This window comes from Pseudophryne corroboree, chromosome 1 (assembly GCF_028390025.1).
Source record: "Pseudophryne corroboree isolate aPseCor3 chromosome 1, aPseCor3.hap2, whole genome shotgun sequence".
NCBI classification, from domain to species: domain Eukaryota; kingdom Metazoa; phylum Chordata; class Amphibia; order Anura; family Myobatrachidae; genus Pseudophryne; species Pseudophryne corroboree.
The window spans coordinates 461,562,730-461,577,730 of record NC_086444.1 but is presented as its reverse complement, the minus strand read 5'-3'; positions in this window follow the sequence as shown (position 1 = coordinate 461,577,730).

Below are 15,001 nucleotides of genomic sequence, written 5' to 3'. Positions count from 1 at the left end.
GTTTAATTTAATATTCCAATACTTCTCCGTGCCTCCTGTTGTTTTAGTTTTGTGCAGAAAATTTTCAGTTGAGGTTGTCTACCTGCCCATAAGATCTGTATATATTTACATTGGCGTAACTGTGATACAGTAGTAGTCTGGACATGGTCACTGTGGAAAGTCAAGCCTCTGTATTATACTCGGCAGGTACATGCACCAATGTGTTCATGAGACTATGGTGAGCTTGGACACCCTTGGCCTGTCTCCGCAATTTGCATCAATAGGGAGATAAAACAATGAATTAGTCCTGAGTTAGTAGGATCCTGATACAAGAAATTTGATCCCTATGAGATAATGGTCATCCAAGCTGAGGTTTTAGAAAGTGTTTCTAATAAAGGTCCTCAGGCCACTGGCATATTTATAATGGATGCAGTGTGTGTGCTGCACACGGGCCCCCCTGGACCCTGGGGACACCCTGCACCCATTATTTTTAATACTTACCTTTGGGAGTCCCACGGCAGAGCATCAGCGCTGCAGAAATCACTGGGAAAATGGTGAGGCGCAATTTTCCCAGTGTTTCGCGCATGCGCAGTAGAAAAGTCACTGGGAAAATGCAGCCAAGCCATTTTTCCCGGAGATCTGCACATGCGCTGTAGACTCTGGGATAGTGCCAGGGTTTCCTAGGGACCCTGGTGCCCACAGCTAAGCGCTGCCAGGGGGTAGAGAGGAGGGGGCCCAGACAGAGCCTGCACATGAGGCTCCTCCTCTCTAGAAACCATAGTGATTTCTTTATTAGGTTTTAATCATTAATAGGCTCATTTATCATTTATCAATGAGTGATACATTTCACTGCGAGTGATAAATTACACCAGCCAACCAGCTCCTAACTGTCATGTTACAGACTGTGTTTGAAAAATTACAGTTAGGAGCTGATTGGCTGGTGCAATTTATCACTCACAGTGAAATTTATCACTCATTGAAATCTTTTTCAATGGTTCCCACAGCCTTAGCTACCATGTCAGGATTAAGCAACAACAAATACTGTAAGTAAGTCTGTGGCGGGAAAGAGATGACAGAAATTCTGATGTATATTAAGTGCTGTCAATATCACAGCATTATCTAATCAAGATATATAGGGACCTAGAACCCGCTCAGGTGCCTCCCTGCTGAGCCATTACATAAAATAAGGTCAATGTATGAGTGGAAATTATAGGGGTGGCCTATACATGTAAATATGTATGCCCTTCACCAGTGTGTGACTGGAGCATGAAGGACCCACCGGGGGGACGGTAGGGGGGTATATGCTTAAGGGATGAGCAACTAGTAGAGAGGATGTAGCCTGCACACAAGATGGATACTATAATAATAAAGCACAAGATGTTGATCCTGTGCACATATACCACATTAATGTACTCTACATATGATAGGGGACCATGTACACACCGGCTACTGTATGAAACTCAATGAGAACTGCATTAGGTCTGGTAAAGGCCAAATGCATGCCATTGTAAAAGGAAAAAACAAAGATTCAATTATCTAAGGTATTACCACTGAGATGACTTATGTGTTGATTACTATTTTCTTTTCTTTTTGCAACTACTTTCTTAGTTTGAAGTGTGCTATATTTCAAATTTTATTTTTATACTAGAAAACATCAGATCTGTAAACCTATCTGCTAATTTGGATTAGTAGGAGGGTGGATCATGGTGTAGTTTCTGTGGAAACAACCAAGCACCCATTATCATCCATATTCCTGTTGTAAAAGGTAACTCGCCTTGTAATAGAGTATGACAGACGAGTGCTTAAATGAGCCAAGCGTAAACTCCTAGGGAGTGTGAGATTGGGGACTTTCACACAGGGAGTGTTAGGGTTAATGGTTAGGGATGTTAGCCAGTAAGGTGTTAAGGGGGCGTGTTTAAGGGAGGGTGTCAGGCATTTTGTTTCTGATGCTAAATAGGGTCTGCCCTTCTTTTACCTGAATCCCCCCCCAAAAAAATAATAATATATATATATATATATATATATTTTTTTCTTCTACCTGTTGGGGTTTGTCAACCTCGATGCAATGGGAAAGAATGGCAGTCCAGTCGCTATTGCACTGCTTTATGCTCTTTCTTTTAATACATTGAGCTAGTCTGATCTACCCTACTAGGGGTCAGGGGCACTGGCAGCCTGGTCGGCCCATTTTTGCTGTATTGGCAGGAGAGTTAAAGCCTCAACTTGTTTTATCGGTAATGGCCAATTGGCTTAATTAAGCGCATATCGTGGACATTAGAACAGCGTAATGTCACTGAGCAGCTGGCAGTTCTTTCTTTCTGCCATCATACTTACTGTAAATAAAAAAAATTATTAAATAATAAAAGAGTTACCTATTTTAATGGCATTTCTGTTATCAGTGTCGTAATTTTAGATAAGTTTTTATTGTTAGGGGTTATGGTTTAACATATCGGGAATACTCAATCTCACATCTGCCGATAGTGGAATTAACATTATATAATTTGAGTGCACAGTCTGTAACCTGTCATTAGAAGAGGAGGTGGGGCTCTCTGGTAGTGCTTCCCACAGGGGATTTCACCTATATCCCTGTTGACCAGTCCAGCCCTCTTTTTGCGGATATAGAACTCTCCATTCATCAGAAAAGCCATTCTGTCTAACTACTTCACATATATTTTTAGATGCACAAAGAGAGAATAGGAACTCTCTACCTTTGTAAATACATTGATGCCAACTTTTATGGTAGAATATTGTATGTAAGGGGTTAGAATGCTTGAAGTTACAGCATAATCATATCTGCTTTTTGCTTTATAAATAATTCCAATGCCATTATTCACTTGAGACGAATTTTCGTCATGGGGGACTATCCAGTCAGGGTTACGATGAGGGACTAGAGGTTGGGTCTGCACCATTGACAGAATCTATGATGTTAATACTGTAGGTGTCAGCAGTGTCCAATGTAGATGAGTTCCCATGATATATAACTTTACCAGGTTGGGTGGTTTATAAACCATCAAAAAACAGAATGCAGGGAACACAGGTTTGACAGCAGGTATACAATGCAGGTATGCAGTATTAGCTACAGCGAGGAGCATATGGGGTTGTTATATGGTGTGCACAATATTGTACTCTAGCATAGACAGTGATGGCAGATCCATATATATCCACAGCGGTGGTGGTTCAATGGGCTCCACACTGTGTACATCTAAATATTTCCTGGTCGGCTGCTGGTTTTACTGTATTTGAACCTAGAACCATCTTCTTCATCCTTAGGTTTGTTTAAATACTTGCTAGAGTGATAGACTGGGATGAAATTAATGAAGAATAAATATTTTATTTATTTTGATTAACAATGAAAACAAATTATATAGCTACTGTATGGCAGTGCTTTAAAAACCCTCTTAATTATTTTTTATCTTTTTATAACATGATTACAAATATTTTCAGGTCATGGAAAGAGAATAATGTGCAGGGAATAAAGTAAATAAAAATTGGATTTCAGTGTTTAGATCAAGAATGCTCAGCTTTTTGTTTGCTTATGTAAATGTAAGCTCTGACCTAATGTTACCCGCTCTTTTCATAACACATGAATCATGAAATGCAACCAGGCATGAACAAGCAATAGACTTTGCTTAAAATTTTAGTGAGTGAACATTAAGATAACAGTGCAGGAAAAGAGGAAGATTTTGGAACAGACTCGATTGTGTTACCAAGTTCTTATGCTATTGGAGTCAGTTTCAGCTATACATTTGTTACACCACATAGCGCACACACTCATACTGTACACACACACACACACACACACACACACACACACACACACACACACACACACATACAGATGGATCCACGCTACTCGTGGCTCTGTCTGTGCCTGGGCGCAGCCGCCCAAGCGTGCCTGACAATGAGAGCGTCTCCATCCGGGCGGGTGCGCGCGCCCGTGACAGAGACGAGCCCCAGTCACTAGAATGGGGGAGCATCTCCGTCCAGGGCACGCGCGCCTCCGTGATGGAGACGCTGATGGAGACGCACCCCATTCTAGTGAATAGGAGAGCATCTCTGAGCACTCGCCGCGTGACTAGGCGGACGGATCGCTTAGTCGCGCCGGGAGTGCACGCCTGTGATGGAGCCGCCTCAGATGAGCGCGGCTCCATCTGTATATACATACAGTGTATACACACATACAAGGTAGTTCAATAAGTAAGGTAACAAGACCACTCACATGTGTAATGTTCCCAATTTCCTTCTAATTTCCCACCAGGTCAAAGCAGGTAGGCCACTGCTTCCCCTCGCAGCCATTACACTGCACCTCATCAGTCATACTGTCCCAACATCAGTTGTAAGATGGCGGGGTTGGTGGCAACATGGTCAAGGTCAAGGTGTGTAGTGTGATCAGATTTCTGCGTCTAAAGGGCACATCAGCAGCTGAAATTCATTGACAACTTGTCGAGGTGTATGACATGTCACAGAAACAGGTTTGGGTTATGTACACTGCAGGACAGATGTTCAAGATGAGCAGCAATTCTCCTGACCAAGCATGTCCACCACAGGAAGTGCACCAAACCCAAAACTATATTACACACAATCAGAGCAGTTGGAGCAACATTCTGTCTGCCTTTCAAGAAGTTCATAGGCAGATACCCCCGACACAGCCCGAACCTGCTCGAAGGTCCCTAGACATATGGGGCCCTGGGCAGCTTCCCAGTGTTCCTATGTTATGCTGGGCCTGAAGAGAACTGCTAATCCCTTGTGAAGGGTCTAGAATCTAGTGGAAGCTCATGCTTGTGGGAACGTATTTGAAGCACTGTGACTGGGTAGTTGGCTGAGCATGTGTGCAGAGAGTATAAGAACAAGACTGATGCTCTGTAAGGGAGTTCTTTTCTGTGGTGGAGATGAATGGGAGAGCTGGCTGCGGACAGTAGAACCAGATTACCGACAAGGTGGTACAGATGGGTGTTTAGTGCCCATAATGCTACTGTAGGGGCAGTGGGATTCTGTGTGCTGGGACCCATGTCTGGAGCCCTGACCTACCCTGGCTGGAGGGTGTGACTGCTGGACATGTTGCTGTAGCTGTTCTTTCCTGTGGAGCATTACTGGGTCAGTTACTGGTGGGAGTGGGACTGTATTCAGTGCTGGGGAAGGATCATCCTCCATTCTCCCCATGCACAGAACTCCGGCTAGAGGGGCCATCCCCAACTGCCTGTCAACTCCTAGAGAAGAACGGAGAACAGCTGCAGGCGCTGTGTGTGTGTTCATGGCTGCTGCCTTCCGCTGGCTACTGCTGGAATGCAGTAATGTAAAGTCCATGCAGGAGTCACTGCTGCCAACCCAGATACTGCACTTGACCCACCACATGGTGGCCTGGTAGCAGCACAGCCAAACCCCTCCAGGGCTCTACCATAACTACACAAGTCACAACTCTCAGTGCTGTCAGTGACAGGTCTTGCCCCTGACTGTATGTAGTTGCTGCTGTATGTCACTGTACACATGCACACACATGATTGGTCACCTATCACTCTCATGATAACGGTCTCCATGCCATATGATGACAGCTTTTTTTGTGCATAATAAATTAAAAACTGGCATAGTGTTTAAAAGAAGTAGCCAAAGAGATAATAAAGGTGGCATGTATATGGTAACTAAATTATGGTGGAGGGGGTCTCAGACTGGTATCTTGCCTAGGGTCGTATGGGGTCTTACACCAGCTCTGCTTGACAGGCAGCAGGGAAGCAGTGCTGAGAGTGCTTGAGACAAAGCTTGTGTCCTTGCAAAGCTAATAGAGCCTACTGACATAACTGCTGGGGTGTGTCAACAGGAGATTGTGAAGAAGAATGGACAGCTGTACAAGAGGTATATTATATTAGTAGGCTAACTTAAAAGGACGTCAGTGTTGGATCATCAAGGGGAGCAGCTTGAGAGGTGGGAGGCATTCTTCAGGCAGAGACTCCCAGTATGGTGCATCTAAAGTGAATTTGCCATCGGAGGATAATTAAGGGAGATTGCTGATAACTCCAGAAAGCACAGGTAATCGAGGTCTAGTGTAACCTCAGACTAGGCTAGGGACTGCGATACTACAGCCAGTTCTCTCAGTGAAAGGCACATTGGCCCTCATTCCGAGTTGATCGCTCGCTAGCTGCTTTTAGCAGCATTGCACACGCTAGGCCGCTGCCCTCTGGGAGTGTATCTTAGCTTAGCAGAATAGCGAACAAAAAAGTTGCAGAATTGCGATTAAATAATTCTTAGCAGTTTCTGAGTAGCTCGAGACTTACTCCTACACTGCGATCAGCTCAGCCCGTTTCGTTCCTGGTTTGACGTCACAAACACGCCCTGCGTTCGGCCATCCACTCCCCCGTTTCTCCAGACACTTCCGCGTTTTATCCTGGCACGCCTGCGTTTTTCCGCACACTCCCAGAAAACGGTCAGTTTCCGCCCAGAAACACCCACTTCCTGTCAATCACACTCCGATCACATCAACGATGAAAATTCTTCGTTCGGACGTGAGTAAATCTACTAAGTTTTGTGCTAAAATACTTAGCGCATGCTCGCTGCGTACCATGCGCATGTGCATTTTTGCCTTAATCGCTCCGTTGCGAAAATTGGCAATGAGCGAACAACTCGGAATGACCCCCATTGACCTTTATGAAGAGTTAAAGACATGGCAAGGGACATTGAAGAGGAGCAGCCAAACGAGGCCAGTGGCAGTGTGCTCATTCCAGCTGTTCCACCTTTTTCCGCCTAGCAGCCCTTCTAAGTAGTGCCATGCGGTGAGGTCAATGGTTGGGGAGGCACTGGCTAGTATCAGAGTATCAGAGCCAGATTTACACAAGCATATTTTTATTTTATTTTCATGAAAATAGTTTGTTGGAGAAAGTTGTGCCACCCTCGCCCAGCCCAAGCAGCCACTCCCTGGCACATTCCCTTAGTCATCTTGATCACCAGCTTCTCCTTCATGTTGGCTGCTCCTGGGTGTGTGCTGGGGAACTTCCTGGATAGGTAAACCTGGCACTGCATCAAGCCACACACCCCGCAATGAGGCAGATATGATAGCTCCTCCCCTTTTTTTGCTATATTATTGGCATATGGGAGGCTGAGTTCATAGCTGCCTCACCTCTCATCTCTCAGTTGTGGCTAAAACCCTTTCAGTTTATGTGGCCTCTGACGTCATCAGACCACGTGAACCATGGCACATACCATTTGACCCGCAATTGCAGGGGGAAGAGAATAGTCAGTGAGCTTACTGTTTTGCTATCCATCTCAACATCTATTATATATAGCAACCTGTGTCAAGACACCGAGCCTGAAGTGCGGTGAGCAAAGCGAGCTCACGAGGGTACACTTTGGGTCCCATGTTCTAAACCTTGCTCCTCCCCTTGCCGTTGTGTTTCATATGGCAGGTCCCATGGCTCACATGGTCTCATTTCGTCTGAGACAACATTAACTGAAGAGGCGATAGACACAACCCTGGTCTCTTACTGGAAGATTCTGAATTTCCAACAGAGAGCTGCAAATTTGGTGAGTTTTGACTAAAAATCATTAGAAGAATAATACAGTATAATAATATAATGATATTTATAAGTTATAAGCCTGCCTTCTTTCGCCCCACAGTCACCTGTGACCTGTTTGCCTGCCTTCTCCCACCCACAGCCACTGTGACCCAATCACCTGCTTTCTCCCTCCCCACAACTCTGCTAATCCGGCCTTCTTCTGCCCCACAGTCACTATGACCTGCTCTCTCTGTCAATGGGGGTCATTCCGACCCAATTGCATTCTGCACTTCTTCACAACGGTGCGATCGGGTCAGAACTGCGCACATGCGTCATTGCCCAGCGACGGCTGTCGCCGGGCAACGACGTCGGGAACGAGGAAAGCGGTCGCAGCGTGACCACAAGAAGATTGACAGGAGGAAGGCGTGTCGGTGCGTCAACTGAACGTTTTCCGGGAGTGGTCCAGTGAACGCGGGCGTGTCCAGGCATTTTGAGGGTGGATGTCTGACGTCAAATCCGGGCCCTGCATCGCTGGATCCGTTGCAAATGGTAAGTAGGTCTAGGGCTGGTCTTGTTTTACGTGAAACTTTTTTAGCATAGCAGGGCTGCACAAGCGTTCGCAGCCCTGCTATGCTAAAATACACTCCCTCATAGGCGGCGTCAGGTTGATCGCACGAGCGGCAAAAAGTTGCTATGTGCGATCAACTCGGAATGACCCCCCATATGTAGTCGTTGACGTATGCAGCAGGGAGAGTGCAGGACAGGCAATGGCTGGGCACCTCTCGCCTGTGAGTACCTTTCACTGCAACATACTGTATATTCTACTGCATTCACTAGCATCAGCTCAGGATAAACATATTATATGCAGCAGTAACATAGTTACTTCCTGTACCAGAAAGGACATTTATGCTGATCAGCTAATGAAACTAAATAGGCAAACCTAGCTAACGTTCTTAAAGCTAAGAAATCATATGGATCCCAGCCAAGTGTTGCTCTGCTAAAAAGAACATGCTTTATGTCTCCTCAAAGGATGCTGAACTATTGGTTAGGAGTTCTGGTATGAGCTAAATATACAGAAGGAACACTGATAGCTTAATGCACTCAGAGAGACGGCTCTAGTGATATACTGCAGAACACAGAGGAGAGAGAAGATTATCCTACAAACAAAGAAAGGAGAGGTACTATCTATTACATTAATAGTACAGCTGACAGCCTCCGGATCATAAGAACAGTTTTAATTAACTTTTAATGGATGTTTCCTAATACACAGTAGCCGGCTAGAGGAACTAGGGGAAGTCTCTCATCTCCCAATAAGGGCATATAACTGAATAACAACAATTCCAACAGACACATCCAGGACTGTACATATAGATAATCTGATAAGAATGTGTGAAAATGAGGTTTTGAAGAGCAGCTAGGTTAACCCTGCTAACTGTTGACTAGTAATCAGCCAAGCTGACTCATTATATGAGGAAAGTACCCATAGAGCAGCCTTGCAGCTACATTAAAATAGATTGTAGTGGTGAAAGTCTGTTTTAGGGAAGACCAGTAAGGATAATATATGAAAAAATCAATGCAGGGGATAATGAGTGCACGAATTAGAACTAATGCAGTGTCTTGTGTAAGATATGGTTGTATACTAGATACAGTATGTTTCATAGATGTATGTAGCAAGATTTGGAAAGAGATTGAATGTGCAGAACAGAGGACAGTTCAGAGTCTAGAATGATACCGAAGCAGCGACATTGTGGGATAGAGTTGTTTGGCGAGTTATCAACAGTGAAAGAGATATCAGGTTGGGAACTACTATTGATCGGTGAAAATATAATTAATTCTGTTTTGGAAATATTAAGTTTGATGTGGCAAAATGACATCCAAGATGAAGTGGCAAAAAGACATTCAGTAACATGGGCAAACACAGATGGTGAGAACTCTGGGGAGGACAGGTAGATTTGAGTATCACCTGCATGCAGATTATACTGACATCTGAAAGAACTAATTAGTTTTCCAAATGAGGTGGTATAGATACCTGATACCAGAGTGCCTAGGACTGAGCCTTGTGGTACTCCAACTGATAGGGGAAGCGAAGAGAAACAAATCCTGAAAGAGCAATTTGATAAGTAGGATGAGAACATGCAAAGGACCATTGTGCCAGATGGGGTGGTCTTCAGTTTGCCAGCTGTCGGGATCCCGGCGCACAGTATTCCGGCACCGCGGCATACCCTACTACACCCGACCAGATTTACTTAGCCTTGAAAAGTGATACATTTCACGGTGATAAAGTACCAGCTCCTGTAATTTTTAAACTCAGCCTGTGGCATGGCAGTCAGGAGCTGATTGGCTGGTGCTTTATTACTGTGAAATTTATCAATTTTCAAGGCTTAGTACATCTCCCCCCATGTCCAGAAGACCTAGGGAGTGTAGTGTTTGTATGTGAAGAGAGTGGTCAATGACAGCAGATAAATCCAGTAGAATAAAAAGAGAGTAATGGCCTTTAGACATAGCAATGCATATCATTCACTACCTTAGTAGGTGCTGTCTATGTAAAGTGTTTGGGAATGAAAGACTCAAGTGGGATCAATAAAGTGTGTAAGGTGAATGGAAGACAATCTTTTAAGTAGTTTTGAGGGGAATGGGAGAACAGAATGGGACAATAATTTGAGAGAGAATTAGGGTCAGAATTCTCTTTTTTCTATATAGGAGTAATCACTGCATGATTGAATAATGATTGAATGAAACCAGTCGGGAGAGAGATTACTCAGTTTAGTTAAGGGTGGGATGAGCACAGGAGACAGACATTTACTGATTTATAGGATCAAGAGAGGAGGTAGTAGAGTAAGAAGATGATAGAGTATAATACCTTATCTTCATTTGTGGGATTGACTGGGGAATAGCATACCATTTCAATTCAGATATGATTAACCTTATTGTACACTGGAAGTAGCCAGTGGGTTGGATGTTGAGGGGTAAGAAGTGATTTAGATGTATTAAACAGTCTCTTGGGGCTAGAAGCTTGAGCAGAGATTGAAAATGTTTGTTTGGCAGTGTCCAGGGCATTACGATAGGAGTCGTAATGTGAGGAAACCAAGTACAAGATTTATGTCACTGGCATTCTACTTTCTGTGACAGTTTTGTGGGTGTTTTATTAGTTTAGAATACTATGGCTGACATCTAAGTCTACATGGACTGTTATGGGTAACTGGAGCTACTTCATTAAGGTCTATTTCTAGAGTTTGTTTAAGGAGTGATACAGCAATCTCAGGTTAAGTGAAAGTAGAAATTGATGAGAGCAGTTGTTACAGGTGGAAAGCCTTCAAAAATTAATAGTTAATATTTCTGTGTGTTTGAGGAGGCTTGGTAGAATTCAGTAATAGTGAAGTAATTGAGGAGACTGCTGGTCAGGAGATGGTGATTAGAGAGAGAGAGAGAGAGAGAGAGAGAGAGAGAGAGAGGAGTGTTATTGAATTCAGAAACTTAGCAGTCTACTGACTAAAAAGATTAAGGCAGCGTCCCTCCTGATGAGTAGAGGAGTCAGTCCATTGGGAGAGGCTGGGAGAGGAGGTTAGAGAGAGTAGTTTGAAAGCATAAAGCGAATCTGGCCAATTAATAGGGATTTTGAAAACACCCATGATGATGGTGGGGATGTCAGAGTATAAGAAGTAAGGGAGCCAGGCAGAAAAATGTTCAAGATATTGTTGGTGTGACCCAGGTGGATGACAGATTACAGCAACATGCAGAGAGAATGAAGTGAATTTATACCTGTTGAACTGCTAGCTGTTGCATCCTATCCCTCCCCTTGTTACATACCAACTCTGTACAAGTCATTAAAATAAACTATGTCCAAAGAATTTTGAGAAGCTTGTTCTGCCCCACTAACTGCAGTTACAGCTACAAATAAATTCACTGAGGTAACCTTGCTAAACTGATCCTGTGCAAACTTGTGTAGGGAATATGTGGCACCCCTGAAAAAAACTCTCCAGGGACTTACAGGAGCTGTCAAAGGGGAAGGATTTAGAACACAGAAGCTAACAGCTAGAAGCAACATGTGCTCAAAGAGAGATGGAAAAGAAACCAAAAGGAGAGGCTGTTTGGGGAGGAGCCAGAGGGAGCACTTGGAGAATGCTGTGAGAGTGAGGGGGCTGAGATTGAGCTCCAGGAGAGCTGCTTGCAGAGAGGAGCAGCAGCATTTGTGAGGAACTACCGTGTTTCCCCGATAATAAGCCCTACCCCGAAAATAAGCCCTACCCTTGCTTTTGGAAACTGGTCCAAAATAAGCCCTACCCCGAAAATAAGCCCTATCAAAATTCCCATTACCCGAGTTCGTGCACTAAATTCTATCCCCCAGCTCCACCCCCGCTAACCCCCTTCACCGCCGCCCTGCTTGAGGGATACTGTACAGTACTGTATCAGCCGTTGAAGACTCCAGCTCCCAGTCCCAGGGATGCATTGCGCCCTGCGCAGGATGTCACCGCGCACATCACGCGGCTTCTGTACACGGCGGGAACGGAGTAGCAGCGGCGCCAGCGGAAAGCAAGAAGAACTGGAAACTGGTACTGGAAAGTGCTGTAGGTGAGGAGCAGGACTGGGGGCATGGTGGCTGTAAGGGGGCATGGTGGCTGTAAGGGGGCATGGTGGCTGTAAAAGGAGGACTGGGGGCTGTAAAAGCAGGACTGGGGGCATGGTGGCTGTAAAATAAGCCCTACCCCGAAAATAAGCCCTATGGTGTTTTTTGTTGAAAAATAAATAAATAAGACAGTGTCTTATTATCAGGGAAACATGGTATGTGTAGAGGATCACACTGTCCCCAGCACTCGGACAAAAACGGCACAGTGATAAAGTTTGGAGAGGAACCTGACCAATCCCTTCTCCCAGATCCCTGTTGTACAGCTGCAGTGTGTGGGAATCAGGCTGTTACAGAGAGGATAGATAACAGTACTATCAGTGATCCGATCCAGTGGAGTAGAACTGCCAAAAGCTGCGGCACTCTAGTAACTCCAGGAGTCATGTAAATCAAATACCCTCTGTAGTAGAGTATAATCTCCCCATATTGACGTGTAACACACACACCCAAACTGAGTTGATATAGTGCTCACCTTGACTATTGGTGGAGAATAAGTGAAGGACATCTTCATGTCAGGCTGTCACTTCCAAGATTATTTTTATTATTATCCTTTATTTATATGGCGCCACAAGGGTTCCGCAGCGCCCAATTACAGAGTACATAAATAATCAAACAGGAAAACAGCAACTTAAGGCCCGTACACACTGGTCGATGTATCGGCCGTTCTCTTGAACGGCCGATACATCGCGGGACTGTCGGCCAGTGTGTACGGGCGATACGTCTGTGAACTCCGTCGTTCACAGACGTATCGCGTCGGCCACGCAGCACAGCCGACAGCCAATATATCTAACGATATATTGGCCCGTCGCTGTGTGTGTACGGGGCGGTCGTCCGACCGCCCGTACACATGCTGCGGTGGCCGGCGGTGATTGACAGGTGAACTGGGCGGGCGAGAGCGCCCGCCCGCCCAGTTCATGACGTCAGTTTCCCGACGGATCGGGCTGTGTGTATGCACAGCACACTGCCCGATCCGTACATAGATATATCTGCAGATCAATTGATCTGCAGATATATCTAATAGTGTGTACCCACCTTTACAGTTGATGACAGTATAGGACAAGTACAGGGTAAATAAACATAGTTACATCAGCAGATGACACTGGAATACGTATCAGATGGCAGAAGACTGCTGGATGTGGTACAGTTGAAGATTATTAAAGTAAGACAAAGGATAAGCACATGAGGGAAGAGGGCCCTGCTCGTGAGAGCTTACAATCTAAAGGGGAGGGGCAGACAGACAGGGGTGACACAGATGGGGTACATAGAGAACGTGGAACAGAGGGTTAGGATGAGATTTGGCTGGGTTTGGTGAAGAAGTGAGTCTTGAGAGCCCGTTTGAAGTTTTGTAGAGAGGTGGAGAGTCTGAGGGGGAGAGGTAGGGAATTCCAGAGAAGTAGTGCAGCACGTGAAAAATCTTGGAGGTAGGAGTGGGAGGAAGTAATCCGTAGGCAGGAGAGTCGTCGTGCATTAGCAAAGCGAAGAGGACGTAAGGTGCAGGTTACTTGTATCGGACGGGTATGGGTCGTTGGATCGACACACATTAGGTCGACATGCAATGGGTCGACCACTAAAGGTTGACAAGCACTAGGTCGACAGGGTCGTTAGGTCGACATGGGTTTTTTGACTGTTTTTTATGTCGTTTTCTTCGTACAGTGACGGAGAAACCCAATTAGTGCACCGCGTCCACTCGCCATGCTTCGGGCAAGGTGCCTCGCTCTGCTACCGCTGCACTCGGCACAGATTACCGTTCCCATTAGTAGTCCACGTGGATCGTAAAGTATGAAAAAGGTCAAAAAATGAAAGAAATAAAATCGTGAAAAACGCATGTCACCCAATGACCGCAACCCTTATCGGACTGGTCTTTTACACAACTTTTTCCTCAATTTTGCGTCTCACATTGCTTCTAGTGTACTATGGGCCTGATATGGATTTGTATGTAAACCATATGGTTTACGTACAAATCCAATGTTTGAGGAACGGAGCATGTGCAGAACGGGGTACTGCGTGAACTCCTGCAGTATAGGGAAATGACTAGGACCGTTCTACAAAACGATGACGTGGCATCCCCATTTTGTAGGAGTGCAGAACCCGGGAGAACTTCCTGGACCCCGGCTGACCAGTTTCCGACAGCCAGTGTGCACAAGGTTCAGCTTACGCAGTTTGTCTGAGGGCTGCGACCATCTGATGCCGCATCTGCAACTATTTCCATCAGACGCCTCTGCTGCTTCCCTGTGGCAATACCGTACAAATCTGAATCAGACCCTATATACTTAGAATTAGTAATTTTGTAGAAAAAAAAATTGGTATAAGACATAACGAGGTACGAAGCAGGTCACTCAGACTGGACATTTAACTTTTTACCCTAGATTGTGTACTTTATTTTTCTCAATTTTGCATCTCAGTTCATTTATAGGGGGACATGTATCAAACCCTGGATAGAGACAAAGATAGACTTATATTGTTGACTCACCTGTTATAATATAGGTAACATTGATAAGGATCAAGAGGTTCAAGCAGTGTTTAATTCCAGGGTCTGAGAGCATCTTAACATAGTGACTTTTTGCACGGAGCAGCGTGTGTAGAAGCATATGGTTAACAGAAGCTCCAGATGCCATTGGAAACTGTACATTTATAGAGACGTGACATCATCTATTGGCCCTGATCAAAATAGGAGAGTTCATTTGTTGGACTTATAGCTCTCTTCAGTGAAAGCATCTGTAAACATTCGTCATTTCTATTATATCTGCCACATGATATTTGCAAACTACCCTTAATAGTGGATTGACTGTGGATATTTGCTAAAGAGATTATTCAAGGGAAGTGTCTCATTGTGTGATTGTCTCATAACAAATTGAGCCCTATACTCTGCATAGCACCAGGACTCTTACGATACATACTGTATAACTACAACCAGTGGCGTAAG